The following is a 21,525-nucleotide window of genomic DNA, read 5'->3' on the forward strand; positions in this document are numbered from 1 at the left end:
CAGACGTCCCAAAGAACCAAAAAAAGTTTGTCTGGTAGGTGTGCCCTCAATTTAAAATTTTTAACTTCTAACACCTGAGTTGTTTCCACTCGCTCGTGGATTTGCTCATATAAGGATATAGAATATGATTTTGTCTAAAATTATATAATTTTCCATACTTATATTTATCCTTAGTGGAACAAAAATTCTGCACATAACAGTTTCCACCTGAAGATTTCAGACTAAAACAGAAGATAACTCAACAAAACAGAAATTTTTAGCAGAATAATGTCGGAATTGAGACAAAGACAACAGTTATTTACAGGTATTATTAGTTTTTTTCCCGGTTTTTTTTTAGTTTACTGCAAATGTTACCAGATTTCAACAGTTTTCAACAGTTACGTTAATTAGATTTCATTTGTTATTAAAGGCGTGTTTTTAAAAAAGTTAAGAAAAATGTGTAGAAATTCGAAGATAGTTGTTTTGATTGGGAAAAAACTAGTGAATGTAGAAGACAACAATTATAAAATAAACAAAACTGTTTTGAACTATGAAAAAACTGTTGTCTTCACTTATTAATAGTTACTGTCTGTTGTATTTTTTTTTATTTATTTTAAAAATCGTAAAATTTCATACCTAAAAAAAATAAATCTAGCTGAAGAATCTAGCAAACTTAACAAAACTGAAGACAAAAAAATATTACTGTTGTCTCTGTCTCAATTCCGATATTTTTCTGCAAACAATCGCAGTTCATGACTTTTTTTCAGTTGTTTTCATTTGAGCGGCGATGGCTCAGTAGGCAGAGTGTCGGGATAGTAATCCGAAGGTTCTGGGTTCAAGCCTGACTCTCGGCTTTTCGGACATCGGGATACCTCTATTTTTAGATACGTCTGTATATTATATACATAAGTGTCTTAGAACGGCAAAGCTCCAGTGGTTTGGATCATTATATCTGGCCGGTACCATTGTATGGTATAGGGCAAAGGGAAGAGCCATATAAGACTTTAAGAGGACTTAAAAAGGCTATAATATAACAAAAAGTTGTTTTCATTCTTCTTTCTCGCTAGGGATTTCAAATATTGTTATCATTTAATATAAAAGTAAATATCGTATTATGTATAACATTATAGTACAGAATATAAATGTTATGATTGTTATAATCTCACAATTTACATTATGTTATAAAAGTAAATAAAAAAAAAATTGTTAACTAATATTATTTTATTGTTAGATTTTGTTAATATAATTAATACTGTCATCAATTAACTACAAAGAGTTTGAAAACATTTTTGAATATTCAAAATTTATTTCTATTTTATTCTATAATTTTAAAACCGCCCTGTGTACTTGTAGCTATAACTACTTTTATAAAATGTTGGCTGTATTGAATATATACATTTATACTCGACGGTAATTAATTCTCGTAAAACGTTTTTGAAATCGTGCTTTTGATTGGTTTCAATTTATCAATCTGGCCAATCTGGCAAAAGATTGGAGCATTTCAAAAACGTTCCACAAAAATCAACTACCATCGAGTGTACATCCAATATTTAACAATATATTCAATCATGATATGTCAAATAATTAAATATCATTTTAATTGATTTGTAAATCGCGAGAAAAGCTCGTAAAAAATTGCTAATAATCAAGTGGCGCGGTAGCACCACGAAGGCGAGTTTGAGAAGCCTGCGGCGACCGCGACACTATTTACTTCTATATTAGGTTTTCAAATTTTCAATTCAATAAATACAAATATTTACATTATTGTATCTAACTTTTTTGGCGTATAATCATATTTGTATGCTTAACTACGATTTCCAATTTAAATATTGACAAGAAAGCAGCTTTTTTTACAATAAACAAGCATGTCTCAACAAAAATGCTAAAATCCGTTAGAGATTCTTCAGCCCAACATGTTCAGACCATGAAGTTGGCCGCACACGGCTAGTGTTAAGACCGTGAATTTAGCCGCACATATTGCTTTCCCACATACTTATACAGACCAGTGGGATTACTGATGTGATCACACATATACCGACCAGCAGGACTATGGATATGATTTCATTTTTTTTTATTGTTTGATATCAAGTGGCGCGGTAGCGGTAGCCAGGGTAACTGCGATGACGACCTCTAGGTGGAGTGCACTGTGGTTTTTTTATGTCTAGGTGTACAGGGTGACCGATGACGTGGTCAAGGTGGAGTGCACCATGGTTTTTTTTTGTCTAGGTGTAAAAATCTTTCGTGGGCGATGTCTAGGTGTACAGGGTGGTCAATGACGAAGTCTAGGTGGTGCGCTTTGTAGTTTTTTGTGTCTTAGTGTAATAATAATATTCGTTGACAGCAAAAATTTACATTTATCCAAATTTTTTCAACATACATTATCAATCATAGCCACTATACTAATATTTTGTTACAAAACAATCAGTGTTTTCATGTTAATAAAAAAAATGTTACAAAAAAAAACCATGATCAAAAGGTGCTGAAGATGCTTATATTTTATTCTTAGGACAAATATGAAATATGCAAAAAAATTTACTTAAAAGGACTGAAATCTCTAAAAAAAATTGAATTTTACAAAAGTAAAAGGTTTGGCGAGTTTGACATATTCTGCAACGAAATTACAGATAAAGAATAACTAAGATTAATCGAACAAAGTCAAATTTAATCATCATAAAGCAGAAAAATAGTCTTGTTTAATCAAGGGCTTACTTAACTTAAAGTTAAGTTATATGTTGATCCATTAGAAACAACTCTCAAGATACTTACTACGTAACTTGCCATGGCCGTTTTATTTTGTTTATTGTTGAACAACTAAAATTTTCTTTTCATGTATAAGAACGTGATGCAAACACCACAAGTACAATAAAAAGGGAATGGCAAGTTACGTAGTAAGTATCTTGAGAGTTGTTTCTAATGGATCAACATATAACTTAACTTTAAGTTAAGTAAACCCTTGAATGAACAAGACCATTTTTATGACTTATTATGATTAAATATAATAAACTTGACTTTGTTCGATTGATCTCAGTTATTTTTTATCTGTAATTTCGTTGCAGAATATGTCAAACTCGCCTAACCTTCTACTTTTTTAAAAGTCAATTTTTTTTTAGATTGAATTACTAGCAATAATCACCTCGTTCGCTAACGCTCGCTCGGTTGTATTTCGATGGAGATTTATTTCAAAATAAGTACATTTGAAATACATTTTTTAGGATTTGAATTTTTAATTATATAAAAGTTGACATTTTCAAAATATTGTAAATTTAATGTTATAAGATTCTGTAAAGGAACAGATATATTTTAACAATTGTAAAATGAACCATTTAATTGAATTTTTATAATCTTTTTTTTTAATTTTAATAAAACAGTAGCATAAATTTAATATTAATGTTTTAAGAAACGAACATTTTTAATGGTGTGAAATACCAGACATATCGATTAGACACAATTACACGTGTCGACAAAATGCCGGCGGTTTTTCTGATGCTCTATTTTTTGTATAAGTAATACATTCTTATAAATTAAAAGATTTGAGATGCTGTAAACTTTGTATATATACATTGAATAAGTTATTTGAATTGAGGGACGCGGTAGCGCCTCGATGGCAAAAATAAGTTTTTATACACTGTGCCGTCGGGAGCACGCTGCGACCCATTATACTTTGAATTTACTAAATAACCTATTTACGTTTGACGAATTCTGTATATATTGTGACGTGTCGTTAGAATAAAGACACGCGTTTACAACACAAATTCGCAACTAGTTGTTTTTCGGATGTATTTGCGATGAATGCATCGGAGAATCACCAACATTACACATGTATTTTCTGCTGTCCTGTGCGCCGGTAGCTCCTAACCTCACCTGTCAGCGCCCGGAGCCAGAGGTAGCTCTCCGGTGCTGACAGGAAGAGCATTACCCGTAACAATAACGCCAATGCGGCCCAGTAGAAACCCTGGGTCGCTGCTATATCAGCAGAACTGTTGTGCCTGCTGCTAATGGCCCCTAATAGCACATAATATTTTAAAAGATTTGTATATTTTAAAATATTTTAGAAACATTTTTAAAACAATTTAAAACTGTAAAATAAACATTTTTGTAAAATATATGACCCACAGATTTATAAAATATTTGTAAATATATGATTGTAAATATTGTGAGGGAAATATTGAAAAATATGTAAGGAATATTTTTTTTAAATATATTTTCGTATAATTTGGGTATCATTTGTGAAAAATATTTTATAATTTTGCACAAATATTTTATCAAAATATTTGCATAAATCGCTATAAAATATATCTAAAACATATTTTTAAATATTTTGTAAATATTGCTAAGAACATTTTAATCTCGTTCACAAAAAATATTGAAATGAAATATTATAAAAAGGGTTGAAAACATTTTAAAATAATGTTTTGTAAAAATATTTCAAAAGGTTAGTAAAAAATATTTAACTACAAGAGTTTGATACAATTTCTTTCAAAGATTTTATAATGTTGCATTCATATTTTATTCAAATATGTACATAAATCGTTATAAAATGTATCAAAACACATTTTAAAATATTTTATAAATATTTATAAGAAACATTTTAATTTGGTTCACAAAAACATATAGGAATAAAATATTATAGAAAATGCTAAAAACATTTTAAAATTATGATTTTTAGACAAATTCGAAAAGCTAGTAAAATATTTTGAATAAATATGAAGCTACGAGATTAAGATAGATTTTCTTTTCAGAATTTTAAAATATTTTTTTTATACAGTGTGCGTTAAATCGTATTTTCAACCCCCTGCATAAAAAATAACGTTCGATATACGTGCGGAAAGTTGATTCTACTCTCGTGAGATTGTCACCCTCGCTTTGCTCGGGTGACAAACCTCCCACTCGTGTAGAATTAACTTTTGCACACTTGTATCGAAATATACTAATAAATATTACACAGATACTTTTTTTATTTGGGAGTGGCAACATATATTGATAAAATATTTTGATATATTTTTATAATCTTTCCAAGTCATATTACTCAGTATTATTTTACAATATTCATAAAACTATTTTTAGGAAAAATCGTTTAAGTAGGTAAACTATGAGAGTTCTGGATTATGAGAGTTCTGTATCACGAGAGTTCTGGATCACCCGAGAGTTCTGTATCACGAGAGTTCTGGATCACCCGAGAGTTCTGGCTCACCCGAGAGTTACAGCCCACGATAGTTCTGCCCCCCCCCCGCGAGAAACTGCGCGCCAAAACGTCCGATCTGCGCGCGCTTATCTGTGTACGAGCTTGACGAGTCGCGACGGCGGTGTCCGATCCCCGCCCCGACTTGTTCCAGCGCGCTCTATAGCTTCGTATGCGGAGCCCTCTCTAGCGAGCAAGCGTGGAGAGCGCGCGTTTGTCTATGCGAAACTTGCAACGGCGCCCGATCCCCGATGCCCGATCCTCTATGCAATAAGTATTTATAGTTTTAGAAGGATCAGAGCCCCATCCACCGCTCTCATCTGTGAGATGCATCATCGTGCATAGATCACCTCTCCATTGACTTCCTCAAACTTTTTTTTTTATGATTCTTTATCGATGGATCGAACTAGCACGTCTCTCTCGATCTTGACTTATTTTATTTCTCTCTTTAGCGTAGAACTCTAGTCGTCTGGGAGTAAGGATTGCTCTACTCTTCGCATCTGTATATGTCACAAGCATTTCTCCTCGAGGATGTTGAGATCTGTCTTCCAAACGAATAATCGCAGCGATGTCCTGTTGTAAACGGTGTCTAACCGGTAGTTGCTCTAGATTTTGCAGTGGTTGCCATTTCTTATCTCTCCGAATCAATTTCTCTTGCTGTTTAGCCTTTTCTTGTTTTTATCGCTCCAGACATTTTGCGTTCAGATATTTGGTAATACTCCATTCTTCATTGCAAGAGTAAGTAGTGATTGCTAGTAACTCCATTTGAAGTTTAGAATGATGCTAACTACCTCTAGAACATCCACATCAAAACTACTGAACTGACTGAGACCTATACGTCTAATTATACTAGTACCCGCACCACCACTATCACCACCAACGCTGCTCTATTTGCTTCTGTACAACTCAGTACTAGCTCTTCAGATAACTTCTTTCTACTCCCACTCCATGGCGAAAGTCGCATATGATCTCTTTAGAGGTATATGACTCTCCTTGAAAAACTTTTTCATAAGTCTAACGTTGTGAAGCGCACAGCTGGCTTTGTAAGCTCCATTGTGATGAGGACAAACCGTTGCAATTTTTATTCTATCCAGTGGTGGATATCCCATTTCCAAAGAATCCTCAACGTTAAACTTAAAACGATTCAACCACTCTTACTTCAATGAACCCATCACTATCACTTTCCCGACATCATGCATAGCTTCTCAAAGTATGTTGCCGATTTCTGTGTAGACCAACCAGAACTCCATTGTAGTCCATGATAACAATTTTCCAACCACAGGTTCTCCTTTTTATACTTATCGTTGAGTCTTCTCCAAGGAAAGGGTTCTCTTCAAAGACACCAGAGGTTCGCTGTTGTCTGCTATTGAAAATATAGCTAGCTCTTTGAGAATAAAGTCATTGCCCGACTGCTTAAAGCCTTGCATGTCTACTATGTACTCCATCTCGAAGAGGAATGATTCTATGATTATTCATAGACGTTCCTTTATACTGATATGCCCACTACTACAACCACCACCACTACCACTACCACCATTTCCACCTTGAAAAGTTTAAACAAGTTTAAACAAGTTTAAACTAACTTCACATCTCCATTCATAAGATTGTATTGAACAACTCGATCATGCAGAATTAAGCAGATGTTCCAGCCGGGATTAAATCTCTTGATTCGAATTCCAGTCGAACATCTACTAGTGCATTTTTCAAAGACTCGTTTTGCTTCGAGCAATCGATAACGACCATTGGTATGTGAGTGAAGTAGTGTGACTTTTTCAGCATAGGCTCAATACTTTTTCCATAGTATGCACTCTGAAAGTTCGCATATATGTCGTAAAGCAAAGCATACTGATTACGATCAATATCAAGATTGAGATTTCTGTAAGGATAGTACTGCGAGTTCAGGAATAGTTTCACATTACTTAAGTTGCAATGATCGAAACGACTAGCATTGACAACTTTCCAATTCTTTCGATTTGTTTGGAATCCTAATATAATGAAACGAGGCTTCTCCAACTGATTTGATGTTTTGACTGTCCAAACATGTATTGAAGTAGCTGGAAGCAGAGAATACTCGTACAACTCCCAACTTCGGAAACTCATATCTATCGAACTACCCTTTTGAATATAACTCAACATTCGTATTTTGTGTGGGTTGGATAACAAGACATATGGCATGAACCATTCGATTTTTGTCAACTGAATCTTGACCTTTTCGTATACTGCTGGAGTAGTTTCAGTTACAGCTCTGGTAGATGTCTGTATAACAGCATTCAAATCGTTTCTCGCTCTGGTGAGTATAAGTTCATGCTTGACATAGACTAAAATTTTACGATAGTCTTCAGCGAAGCCTAGAATCATACTCAGAGGTATAGAAATATCAAAGTAGCCGTCAGTGTTTGTCAGCTGAGTTGTCTCTTTAACGTCTAACCATCCAGCATTTTCAATAATCAAACTTTGACTAGGATTGATAGATGTCCAACCTTTCATGAGTGTAGTCAAACCAACATTTTTGCATTTATCAATCTCTATAGCGTTTATATTATATCTGATTTCATGAAACATATGACAGATTGCATTATTGACTAGCTTCGTATGTGTGTGAGCTGAATCACCTGCTTTATTTGAGAGTCTACCACATATGCGAAGTGAAATTCGAGATGGTAAAAGACACAAGTCTTGGTGTTGAATAGCAATACAAATTTCATCACTATTGTTGTACGATGAAGCGTTTAAGTTTGATGAGCGTGCATCTCATAATGAGCTACAGACTCATCGTAAGTTACAGGTGACTGTATGTTTAGAATCTTTTCCATTCTTTTGATAACAGCAAAAGAAAATGCAAGTTACTTTCCACCAGGGGGTACGACTTTTAGGCCGTAGCTTTTTAGAAACTGAATGTTTTGTGGTGTTAGCGCTCTTAATGCTCGCTGGCGACTGATGACTGGTCGACATTTTGGGTTTCTTATATACCCTCTACTAGCACTACCACTACCACCACCACCATAGACAATATCATCTCGCTTGCTTGAGATGTAATCTAATCGTAATAATCTCTCCTCGAAAATTAACTAGATTTCCGTCTTGATCAACTATGGGTAGTTATAAGTGATCTATTCTCTTGACAGTTATTGGTAGATAAATAATACTTTTTGGAATTTCAATGATCTTATATCCTGGTTCCACTGCTGGAAAGAACTCGTGTATTGTATGCACAAGCTGACCGTTTATATAGGCACCAGTAGTGATACTACACTCAACTTGTAAAGTGTTAACTTTGAGAATAGATGCAGGTAGATCTGAACTATGAGTAATATTTGCAGGAAGAAGTTTTTCAGTAAAACCCAACAATTGACCAATAGAGCCCTGAGGTCTGAAATCAATACTATGACTACACTTTATCACACTGCGAAGTGTATTATTGTTTGGCTTGAGACTTATGGATATACCTTTTGAATTTAACGAATCGTAAAGGTAGTTCTCTATATCTTCAATTTCGTAACTGCCCGTTGGTAGATTGACTTCTTCCCTACCGATGTAAAACTTTTTTTCACCTATATCAATATTTGGAATAGAATTGAAGGTTAAAAGTTCAACTAAACCGAGAACGTAGTTCTTATGAGGGGACAGTTTGATAGCTGGGAAATTGAGCTTCAAGTATAGATGATTTACCGGAAAGAGTTAAGGTAAATGAATCAGCCATGATAGTTTTACTAGTAATGACTTAACTCCCAGTAGTCAACTTCCTTATATAGTCTAGAGCTTTCTGCTCAAGAATTTTAGACATAGTTGACCACAGTTGAATGTGTCGAAGTCTTGATATCTTTCAGGGTTGTATTTTATCTGATCAACTCCTAAATCCATCATTAGCTCAATAGATGGCTGAAGATCACCAAAACTATCGAAATAAACTACATCACTGGCACGTTTACGATATGCTACCCAATGTGTTCCGGGTCCACTTGCACCATCAAAGTTTACTATAGCCGATTCTCGATAACGAGGCCCACTAGCTGGTAACGCGTTTCGCATGAATACACCTCGGAAATTCGAAATTTTTAAGATTTTAGCATACTTTATTAGATCAGTATCTGAGAGTGCTCTTTGAGGCAATCTTACTTTGAGGATCTTTTTTTTAGACCTCTGTAAGGCTTGAGACGAAGACCTAAGCCAGTTTTATATGGTTTCAAATATAGACCTTTACCTAACGCTATATCTTCCATGTTTCTATTATGCCTGCTACTCTCTTCCAATTGTCGCTTTGCAGCGCTCGCATCGTTGACAGCTTTCGCTATACCTGCAGCACCACCTGCTACAGCTCCTGCAGCGCCTAAACCAGCAAATATTGGTACAAGGAATGGTAAGAAACCACCTACTTTTGCGGGTACTGGTAAAAGTCGGGGAATTATCACATTCTTTTTACCACCTGCTTTTTTAACAGCCTTCCGAGCACCCTTTAATGCCTAAAGAATGACTTTACGACCATTCTTACTAGGAACAATCGACTTAGAAGCAGCCTTCACTATCTGATTAAATGTAGTACGAGACCACTTTAAGCCCATTCCATACTTTGACTTGGTCTTTCTACTCTTCCTTCGCCTCATCCTCACGCTTCTCTTTCCCTTAACACCCATTCCAAACATAGACTTTAACCTCATAGCTTTAGATACTGCGTAAGCTGCTACTTTTTCACCAATGTCAGCGTCTTTCGTTGAAACTCTTTGTGAAGCTTTATTAGCTAAAACTTTATCAGCGACGTTTCTTATGGCAACGTTTTCGCGATTCTGCGAGTAATATATATCGTGTTCTTTGTAGGTCAAGTAAAGAGGATTGATTCCTGGATCACCACGAGCTAAACCTTTAGTTAATTTAGTACCTGGTCCACAATACTGATATCCCGGTAAGTGAAGTTCAACTGGTAGCTTATTGATTAATTTGTTAAGAAACCCACGTCCTTGACGACGACGACGTTTGTAAATGATCATACAACTTACGGGTTGTTATTAATATTTGTAGTAGTCGTAATAAAACGATCGCCTCGCTTTGGCTTACGCTGACGTATGAATGTTGTGCCGGTTCGAACACGCCTTATCCCCCAAAACGCGACCGATACGCATAGTGCGACAAATGCACGGGATTCGGAAAGATTTTCCGTCTGCGTCTGCTCTCGACATAGGCGTTCAAGACACGCTCTTAATTCCGAGCTCGCTCGCTAGGTGGCTACAGAACTCTCGTGATACAGAACTCTCGGGTGATCCAGAACTCTCAGGTGATCCAGAACTCTCATAGTTTACCTACTCGTTTATTTTTGTGTTGTTAGGGGACGGTACCAGGAGGCTTTTGCGACGTCCTCGAGAATACGAGAGGATCTGCGCGCGAGAGCCACATGGCCGCAACTGACCGTTGCGCATTCTCTGAGCGCCGAGCCGCGAGCATAGCAGCCGCGGTAACGTATAGTCGAGGAGCGAGACAGCGATAGCCGCGGAGAGAGAGAAACGCGCGCGAGACTTGGTGAGAGAGAGAGAGAGAAAGAAAGTCGCACAGCTGACTGTACTCGCGTACAGTAGGCGTAAAGGCGCATCGACACTTGCGAGCGCTACTGGAAAATATGGTGCGTCCCCACTAGTATTTTCCGTGCTACGCATCATCGTCGCGAATGCCCGAGTTATATGACGCCGAAATTAGACAATAGCGCCAATTCGTAATTGGCGCCGCGAGACGCCATTAATATTGATTTTGAATCGCGTTCCTTCACGCGGGAAAGATAATAATTGAGGGCGTTCTGAATGCGTCTTTTTCGGGACGCGCAGGACCTCGAGCCGCAAGGAAGCTTCCTCCTTGTTCACTTTGTCGTCGACCCTGAAGCCGAGCAGTTAGAGAAGTCGAAGTAGTAGTAAAGTCGTACGTTGTAGAGTTCGTCGAGTCGCGAGTTCAAAAGTATCGCGAGTGAGATCGCCTCGGTATTCTGGTGTTTTAAGAACCGCGCGAAATAAGCTCACGATTATTGTACGGTTCAGTAGATGACGCGATCGCGGAGTCTGGACGGACAGAGGTAAGACGAATGAAGCAAGTCGTGTATCGGATTGTTGGAATTTGTAAGTCGAGATTGCAAGATGGACTCGCATTTTGAGACGCGGAAGTAGGTAGCGACTTCGTAAAAGAGAAAACTCCTAAGTAGTGCCGGCACCAAGCCATTGTGACCGGGGATTCCCTCCTCCTATTATTGCGTCACAATAGGCCTCCTAGTCCTGGTTGTTCTCGCGATTTCAGGAAATCAAGGGAAGTGAGATCAAGGTCCACGGCTATAATCGTAGACGTCGCGTTTCCCAGGATTTCTTCCACAGACAAGTTGTCGATCGCCATCTTGGTCGAGTCGCTTCAGTTAGAGGGACGCCACCGCCATCTTAAATCAGTAAAGTGTGAATATCGCGGAGAAGTGCTGAATAAAGTGTTGAGTCGGTTGTTTCTTAGAATATCAAGAATTCGCGTATTATTAAAGGTCGTTCTTTGAATTTAAAAGTCGCGTGTTGAATCATTCATTGACAGATTCGCCTATTATTGAATGTAAAATGCGTCTTCGCGACGAATTGTGCCGTAAATTATGGAGTAATATCGACCGCTGTTTTGCGAGAACGCGGAAACCTAAAGTAATTCTCAACTGTGACAAATCTTTGACCCGTGGGAGACATTGTAATCATATCGAATGCAACCGGGGGTTGAAGAATACATTATGACATCTAGTACAGTATAAACAATATTGAGTAACAAATTATTCAACCATCTGCCACGCCAGGCATTTATGTTCCTAAACCTACACGTTTGTCCCCCTCTGTAGATGTAAGTGTCTGAAGGAGGTAGATAGAAGTGAAATTGGTGTAAACTAACGGTTTGCTTAGCGACAATAAGATCATTCTAATTACCATATTATTTTGTTGAGAAAATTGCTCGTTTGTAAAATAATTAAGTTTAAAAATTAATTTTGCGAAAAAAAAATTAATTTTACGCCTCTCCGATTCTCTTTTTTGCTTTCTCCTAGAGGAAGCTTTGTAATAGTAAAATTTTGAGTTTCGTCAAAACTTATAGAAAATACTTTTTGGTGTGTTAGAAGTTCAAATCAAGTGTTTTTAGAAAATGTCCGTATGGATGTGTGTATGTATACCGTAATATTTCTGGAACTACTCCGCCAATATGAATAAAATTTGACATGCACATCTATTTTTGTATGAGTTCGGGAAAAACAGTTATTTTTTATTTACTTTTTTATGTCCATTTTTTGATTTTTGAAAAACACTGTTTTTGCGTTTTTTTCAATCATCTCATTGTTACAAACAATTCGGCTTAAATGTATTTAAAAGAGAATAAAATTACCTACTTTTCCTCGTTTGGTCCTCGGGATCTACCGCTCTGTTCGACAGATAAAATGAAAAAGGTGATTTTTTTTAAATTCATATCTCTGAAACTAAACATTATAACCTTACGAAAAAAATCATTTTAATATGTCACGTGTCAAACTATATTCCATTAAAATTTTAAGTGATTTAGCAACTTATTTTTTCAGAAATAAATCAAAAACTGAAAAAAATGAGTTTTTTTGTGCCTTGATTACGGACGTAAAAAGACCGTATTGCACTGGAGATTTTGGGAAAAGGTAGATATTTTATGTGGTTTGGCTAAGTTCATTGCGCAGTTTTTAAATCCCTATGGTTCTTAAGATATCAAGGTTTAAATTTTTTTTTGAAAATTTTTTGATTTCTTATATCTCTAAAACGATGTAGTCAAATGCTTAAAAATTTTATTTTGTGATACATCATAAAAAAAGCTATCTGCTGTTAAAATTTTAAATGATTTTGTTAAGCGGTTCTCAAGGAAAGAGCTGAAATGTAATAACCAATTTTTCTCAAAAAGTTTTCTTTCTCTTATAGGGGTGTCGTTGCACGTCGTTAAAGTACCTCCCTATGAATTTATGTCATACTGATATAATAGCCCAGACAATTACAAAATGCATGAAAACATCTTATATTAGAACAATATATTACATATAGAGACCATAAATTAATTTGGAAGAAGCTACTCGCCAATGAATTGGCAGCGGTTTTCTTCTTTCAGTCAGTTGTAGCTATAGGTATACATAGATTATTTTTAATTATTACAACAACAAAGTAGTAGATATTACCAAGGCTACTTAATTTAAATCATTATTATAGACATAAAGAAGCTTGATCGCTGTACACGGGCCAACGGTAATAAGTTTGAACCACCACGCCATGTCTTATCAAGTTAAGTTAATTGATCAGCTTATACGAGTAAATACTCTGCGCCGAGCACGAGTGCTCGAGTTTTTTTTGTATCTTACGGCTCGCCGATGTTTCTTTATCACTGCAAGGGTCGAATACAACTTTTCCACCAAATGCAAATGGAACTGACTACCCTGCCAGAAGATGATGCCCAACGAGCTGGCATCGGATGCAATTATACTCAGAGGGAAAAACCTACTCGTTCACGATGGTACTGGGGTTCCCTTTGGTAAAAACTGCAATAACAATGTGTACACATGCAATGTGAAGGACAGTGAGATGCATATTATTCCTGTAACCGGTGAGCTGGCAATTTCGCAATATGTACAGGCTGTGATCTGTTATAGACATTATTTATATACTGTTGGTGGCACAACTTATTTGGAATACACATGCGACATTCACGGATTCGATCTAAAAAACCAAGTGTGGAAATCAGTTTACATATTTGTTGGCAGAGACTAGTGTGAACCTAATTATTTTTACTAAACTACTTATTATTATCCCTAGGTGGAATGTCTGGACTGCAAGATATGATGAAACAACTGCGATTGTGCTGCTAGGCTGCAGAGATGGCTCCTCCGAGAATACTCCGAGTCAGACTTTTGGGAGATGACGTCTCAACGAAAGCTGCGAAAGTCGTTCATCGAGAAAACGGCAGAACAAGTATAATCACGCTAGATTTATATGGGCGATTATGACGCCTATCAGCCACACCCTCTGAAGCTGTTGCAACAAGCGATTGAGGCCAGTAGAGTCGTGATGACACCGGCAATCGAGTTGAATTACGGTTAATCGGCGCAAGGATTAGGTCAGCCGACAGGACCTAGTCTACAACTGCTAAACGCAATGGGAATGAGAGACGCGTTTGCAGAAATGCCAGTCACCGACGAGGACAGACAGACACAGGCGCTAGAGTCGACGCCGGAAAACCAGGACAGGTTACTGGCGTAGGAGGCGCAAAGTCGAGACCAGAATAGAGCCATTGCGACGGAGGTGCTGACAGGAAATCTGGTCACGACCACTACCACGACAACGACGACAAAGGCGACAACGACAACGGTATAAACTCGTCTTCGTGTAAAGGTCACTACGCCAGGCGCAGACAGAGGCGCAGCAGCAGCGACTAACGGATGGGATAACAGATCTAATCAAAAGACTGTACCAACAGGTAACTGACCGCAAAACAGCGGATACAGGGAAGGCGAGCGTTGGAGTGCACAATATGCCCAACGTCATGATATATCAGCGCAAAACTTGGTAGCTCAGAAAGAGTAGCTCAGCCAGTCGATAGCTGAGAATACCGCAGTGATGAGGAGGCCTATGTGCAAGATGGGGGCCATGATGTCACAATGGCCAAAAAACATAGCGTCCAGTACAAGGGTGGAGCCACCAGCGGGCAAGAGTTCCATCCACGCGCGGTGGCTGGTGGAGCCTCGAACACTTGGATCACGACGATTCGCAACCCCTAGTAGTTGCTAGGGGGGAGGGGAGGGGGAGGAATGCGAACGCGACGAACGCGTATACGCAAGCGTTGAATGACAGTAGCAACTACGATGGGTCGCAAAGGCAGAATAATAGACCCATCGGTCCTGCGGTAAACAAACGGGGGATTAAGTTAACCGGGGACTCCTCGTTAAGCGTCAAGAACTTCTTGCAACGCATAAAAGGACACAAAAGGTTGGACGACCTGTCCGATGCGCAAATGCTAGCGTCATTACAAGAGGTACTGACGGATAATGCGTACGAGCTGTTACAGAACCGACTCTCTGAACAAGGAGAATGGTCCAGCTGGGGCGATTTCTGTGAGTGAATTAAACGATGATACGGGCAGAAGCAAGGCTACCAGCAGAAGTTGCTAAGCGAAGTAATTTCGACAACGCAGGAGCCTGGCGAACGCGTACAGGTGTACGTAAGCAACCTGCAAGGTATAATGCGGAGGATAGATCCCCGACCAGACGCTAGCCAGAAATTGAATCGGATTTTAAACGTGGGCTCCAGCGGAAAGATTTATCGTCCGTGGAGCAACTGCTCGAGGCTGCAGTCGAAGTTGAGGTCGCTCTAGCCCGCGAAGCCTTATACAGAGCACCTCCGAAGCCCAGCGTAGCAATCGTTCCCGAATATGCCTTTAAGGGCGAAACGCCAAAGACTGGCAGTAAAACGCCGGTAGCTGCCGTAGGATTTACGGAGCAAACCTACGGCAGTTACCTTATTGATTGACGCTACAAGCAAGCTTCTCGATTCGAAGTTTGCGGCTATGTTGCAATAGGCGAAACAAGCCAACGCTGATGGGAGCAGCAAAAAGTCAGCCCCTTAGCGAGGACGCTTCGGACCTAGAAAAGAGGGAGGCAAGTCTCCTACGAAGCGCAAAAGCCAGAAGCCAGGCGATAGTTCCGGAAAGGCAGACCGGAAAAAGCCAAAGAAGCCAATAGAGTGCTTCAACTGCCGCGGAAAAGGGCACCTTGCCCGACAATGCCCTTCGGATAAGGAAAACGGCAAAAAAGGGGGAGTAGGTGAGGTCACTACTCCTCTTGAACAGTCGCGCGAGGAGTCTCAGAGGGCTTAGCCGATACCTCGCGCGAAACCTCAGGCTTTAGATCGCATGGTCGCACTGCTGTCCAGCGAATCTAGCCAGCCGGCGATATCACTGAATGAAGATGAGTCGCACTGGTGGGTACAAGTGGGCATTGGAGGGTTTAGAGTAAGAGCTCTCTACAACCCAGGCGCCGCTATGACAGTGATGGGGTCATTGAGACTCCAAATTGCTAGCGCCTACGGTCGACCTTTGCGATAACGCGATGGCCGTCGAGCACAGTGTGAAAATGGTCAGACGTCGCCGATCGTCGGATACATGGACTTGCCATTCGACGTTGCAGGAGTACAACGCGACGTAACTGTGCCAATCATGCTTGAAGCGACCAACGAGTGTTTGGATGGAACGAATTTGGGCGCCTGTTCGGTGCAGTCCACGATCCAAACGTAAAGATCCTGTATCTGAAGAAGGAGCGTAAAATCGTCCAACTTCAGGTGGGTACGATAGCTACTGCAGGGGCGGTAGAAATTGCCGCTTTTGGGCTCGCGTACGTTAGTGACGACGAGCGCGAGCAGATTCGCATAATGCTAGACAGCACTCTGCCTAAATCCAACCGCACGATGAAACGGGCTCAGTTGATCAAGCACGGGATAGACGTTGGATCGGCCAAGCCAATAAAACAGTGATATTATCTCGTGTCACTAAAGATAGAGGAGGAGATGTACCAACAAGTACGAGAGTTACTTGCTGCAGGCGTAATTGAGCCCTCTGATAGTGCTTCGTCAAGCCTGGTAGTGATGCGCTGTCAAAGGCTACCGCATATTGTAGCTGCTAACGGAGCAGTATCGCGCTCGAAGTTTGCACTTTTATTTAAATTTAATAAAACTTATAAAAATAAAATTTAAACTAATCAGAAAATATATTAGAATAAAACAAAATGATTAAATTACTAACGAAGGAAAAAACTCAAAATAAAACTCGGGAAATAATAAGGAAAAATTATTATTCAGCGGAAAATTCTACAAGAGAAGCTTTCGGCTCCGAATCTCATTCGAGACTGACCCTGATGAGCACGCGAAGCGACGCTCGTCCCCGCTAAGTCCCCGAAAACGGTCTCCCTTCCCCAGGTCCTTATTTTCATCGTCCGCTGGTCTGGATCACCAGATGCCGATGTATCCGATATCCGAAAGTTTTTCCCTCCGCGAAAAGCTATCAAAAAATTCGGACGCGACACCGCGCTTGGGGCGCGCTCAGCGCTGAGTAAACACGGTGACGCGCTCGCTCTCATAAAGTAATAAATCCGGTCCCAATGCCGCGCTTGACGTTGAGCTAAAACATATTATGCGCACGCTCTCGCTGTACCGAAAACTGACCCCGGGCTTAACCTAGAGCGCGGGTGCCAAGCCATAAAGCCCCTTGACGCGAAAAAGAACCATTTCTTTTCGATCGCGCATGTGCTCGTCAGTCGGAGCCGTGATTCCGGATTCACTCGGGATTTCGCTCGCGACGCATGGAAAAACTCTTTAGAGGAAAACCTATGCCAGGAACAGAGCTCATACATAAAAAATTTCTTAGTTTAAGCACGCACACAACTCGTCGTTGACCATAAATCTAATACTGAAGCTCCCATCCGCACGCCCGCTCGACCGAAGCTACTTAAGTATACTCAAGTGGCCACACATGCCACGAGGCCTACGCGACATTTTGCATGACGCGCTGGTGCATTTGTCCGCCGATCTTTACTCTCGCTCTGATCCATGCTCGTACGTCGGGAACACATATCCATTACTTAACATGGATAATATCCTTCGTAAGCTGCAGCAGAGATGAGAGGAGAGATTGCCGATGAGCATGGGCGAAAGCGTGCCGTGCGATATGCAGTCGTAAGCTAGCGCCGCCCTGCGGTTTTCGCTCCGAACTATACGCATCTAGAAGCAGCGGAGGAGAAGTAGGGGCGGCCGTACGCAACTAGCTTCCCCACCAGCAACAGCGGCGAAGAGGGAAGTAGAGAGTACACAATCACATCGAGGCGCGGCAGAGCAAAGAGGAGAAATAATATAAGCGGCGGTAACTGTCAAGGATTCGGGCTTACGCGGTGAATATGATTCATAAACAATGATATATTTATAAACAATCACCGATAAACTCTATTACAGACTAAACTCTAAGCCCTTAATGTCAGTGGCCATGATCGTCTTTATGAAATCAACCCTCATAATTAAAAACTTTAATTTTTTAGACGGATTATGGTTAAACCAACACAAACACGTTAAGCTTAAGCTTAAACAAAGCTAAATTAAACTAATAAGCCACCCCAGCCTCCCGATAAACATACGCTACTTTCAGTTTTCATATGCCAACGATGATTGTGGTGGCGCGGTCTACGTTGTTGCTTGGTATTCTTATGCACTCGGGTTCGAGTCCACTTCTCAGCAATTTTTTTTTTTCTACTTGCTGATAAAATATACAGTATACAATAATAAGGCAATATGCCATTCTGCTTCTGCAATTATATTTCAATAATAATATTTCACTCCAACATTTTATTTATAATGTCCCCTACCGTTTCTCTGTCATTTATTGAAATTGGGTAAGGTGGCACAAAAAATTGTGAATCGTCCTTTATCTTGATTCGATATTTGTAACCTTTTAATAAACTCGGTTTTTTATTGAATACCTTTTTGTGCTTCCAGATAAACTCTCTTAGTTTGACTAGTGTAGTTAGATTTTTACAACACTAGTCAGGTGCAGTCTTTTAATTTTTTGTCTACTTCCTGAACTGTAATGTCATACTTATTGTTGTTTTCTATTGACTCTGAATTTCCTTGAAACTTTTCTTCTCGGAACGTTTGTTCGTTTGGAAATTCCATAGGCACTTCTGAGAGACAACGAAAGTCTTTACTTTTATCGTATTTACACTCCTCTGGAATCCATTGATCTTTACGTCATCTTCATAGTCAGCGATCGCTTCAATGAGATGATGATTAGTTTCTTCAGGTTTGATTTTTTTATTCGTATAGAATAAGATTTCTTCATCCTTCTGTCTCTCTCTCTCTCTCTCTCTCTCTCTCTCTCTCTCTCTCTCTCTCTCTCTCTCTCTCTCTCTCTCTCTCTCTCTCTCTCTCTCTCTCAATTCGATGATTCCCATATTGAAATGTATTAATATTTCAAATTCTTGTAGAGCGTCCATTCTAATGATGCACTCTCTTGATAGACGAGGAATTAAAATGAAATTGAGATTTTTCTTTGTTGCCTCCATTTGTACTTCAGCTTGGAATTGCAACTTTAATCTGACTGATTGAGCACCAACTTCTCCCTTTATTATCTGTCCAACAATTGAATGGGTTGGGCAATTTTTTAGTTTCTCCAAGTGTGTGCTGTAAAATTCTTCAGACACGCACATTACCGGACTTCCTGTATCTATCAGAGCACAAACATTAATTTTTTCCAATAAAATCTCAATCTCGAGACAATTTGCTACTCGTTTTGATTAAATAGTCTTGTCATCTGAATTGTCGAATAATGCACCTCTCGGGTCTTCAAAAATTGTCTGGACCAATTTATTTTTCAAAGTCGCATCATAACTCTCTTCTTTTGAGATTTCATCCGTGGCACATGCTGCGACTGAAGTTAGTTTCCCAACGTTAATCCACATGCTTCTTAAGGATTGTATATGATTTCTTGATTTAAAGCGTGAATGTTGTTATTGTTCTTTGGTTTGGTTCATGTACCCTGGTGACCAAAATTACTTAATGCGGGATTGATTGTCTGATGCGGGGCCACTGACCAATTTCCTTAGTTTTTTTTTGCTCCTGTTGTTGCAAATAACTGTTAACTTCATTATTTGGCCAAACGTCCAAAAGTTTTTTGTGGATTTTGTGAGAATTTTGGCTGCCCTGTACTCTTCGCTTCTTTGGACGCATCCTCATCTTTACAACTCAATAATTGTAGCAGCTCGAATTTCTTTTCAATCTTATAAGTAAAAGCTGCGAACTTGATGTCAAAGTCATGATGTGCTACTAATTTTCTGACCAGTTCTTTCTCGGTCAAGCCCCCAACGTCTATTGCTTGACTTATCAGTTCGGTCTTGTAGTCTACTCGGCTTTTTCATATTTGGATCATATTTTCTTAATTCGATCTTTGTTTTTATTTGATCTGTGATCTTGGAATTCCAGAATCTCTCCCGAAATTCTTCCTCGAATTTCTCATACGAGGTTATCGAACTCTCGATCATATCCCACCAACTAGTGGCTGAGCCTCGCAAGGATCTCGCTAGCAAATATTTTATACTTTCGAGTGCTGTTTTGTCGGGATTTGCGTAACTTTGCATTTCTCTGAGATATTTAATTGGTTTCTCGTGCAATTCACCCTTGAAAATTAATATGATGATTAAGTGAGAAAACGTGCTTTCTGCTGGAAATTTGCTATTAACTAAAGTCACACCAGAAAAACGACTCCTCCAATATTTTCTAAGTGGCGGGTCCTTTTATGTGTTGATGTCCTCCTAATTAGAGATGGTGACGAGCTGCTCGATGATCTTTTTCAAGTGGATGCTCTTATATGCCTCATATCCACAGATTTATTAAAATGAACCGAGCCAGCTCTGTTTTTTCTGCTGGATTTGGCTGAACGTTCAATACTCCCGGGTTTTTTTTTTTTTTTTAACAATAAGGCATCAATTTCATGAGCATTTTCCACTTTCTTTGAAATTCTTGACCATTCTTGCTGGATCAACTAAATTATTCTCATGCTTGTCTAATTTATTCTCGACTTTTCCCATCCTGCTGTCCAAAGTATTAATGCTTTGAGTGAGGTCGAGCTTGGAGATCCTTAAATCTTTTTGTTGGATTGATAGTTAATTTCAGCTTCTTCAATACTTTTGTGCACTTCTGTCTTCACTTTCTCGTTTTTCACATTGCATGTTTTTATGCAATTGTTCACTGAAGCCGATTGCTTCAGGGTCCAGTGATGACTCATTTTCGGCATTTCCTTTTAGTTTGACAAGGGACTGTTTGATTTCGTTTTGTCGTTCTGTCATTTTATCGGCTGCTAGTTCTAATTATTTCTTCTTACGCGTTTTCACTTTGCTTTTATATTTATCTATCTAGTATGCACAGTATCAAAATCACTACTGATTGCAATTATGATTTGCAAGTACGTAGCAATTTAGATAGCATATGTAGAGAGCTAAGGTGTGGCTCTCTAGACGCTTCATATAGTCGTAAGTTTTTACATGCGGGCTACGCACTAGGCTTTCCCACATGGCCTCCTCACAACTCCGGGAGCACCTTTCGCCGTTAGGCTCCGGTACTAGGCACTTGGCGCTGGTTTTCGGTATTCGTCCACGGCCTCTCGACATTCATAATTCTCCTTCTTCTACAAGCAGTCGGGCTGGGCGGGCCATCACATTTATACGCGGCTCGATAAGCCGTAAACTTTTCCTACTCACCAACGCCGCCTACCTCTCCCTTCGCTTCGCAGCTTCTAGTGCATCCGTTCGATTGCTTGAGCATGGACCAAGATACGCTCGGATCAATGCAGCA

The 21,525-nt window shown here is 39.3% G+C and overlaps 1 protein-coding gene across 1 annotated transcript in view; it reads right to left on the bottom strand.

The window, feature by feature from the left end:
- The window catches only part of LOC116416870 (probable kinetochore protein NUF2), a 439,111-nt gene that overhangs the window by 29,277 nt on the left and 388,309 nt on the right, over positions 1-21,525 (bottom strand). The window lies entirely within an intron of this gene.

This window comes from Nasonia vitripennis (assembly GCF_009193385.2).
Source record: "Nasonia vitripennis strain AsymCx chromosome 3 unlocalized genomic scaffold, Nvit_psr_1.1 chr3_random0010, whole genome shotgun sequence".
Lineage (NCBI taxonomy): Eukaryota > Metazoa > Arthropoda > Insecta > Hymenoptera > Pteromalidae > Nasonia > Nasonia vitripennis.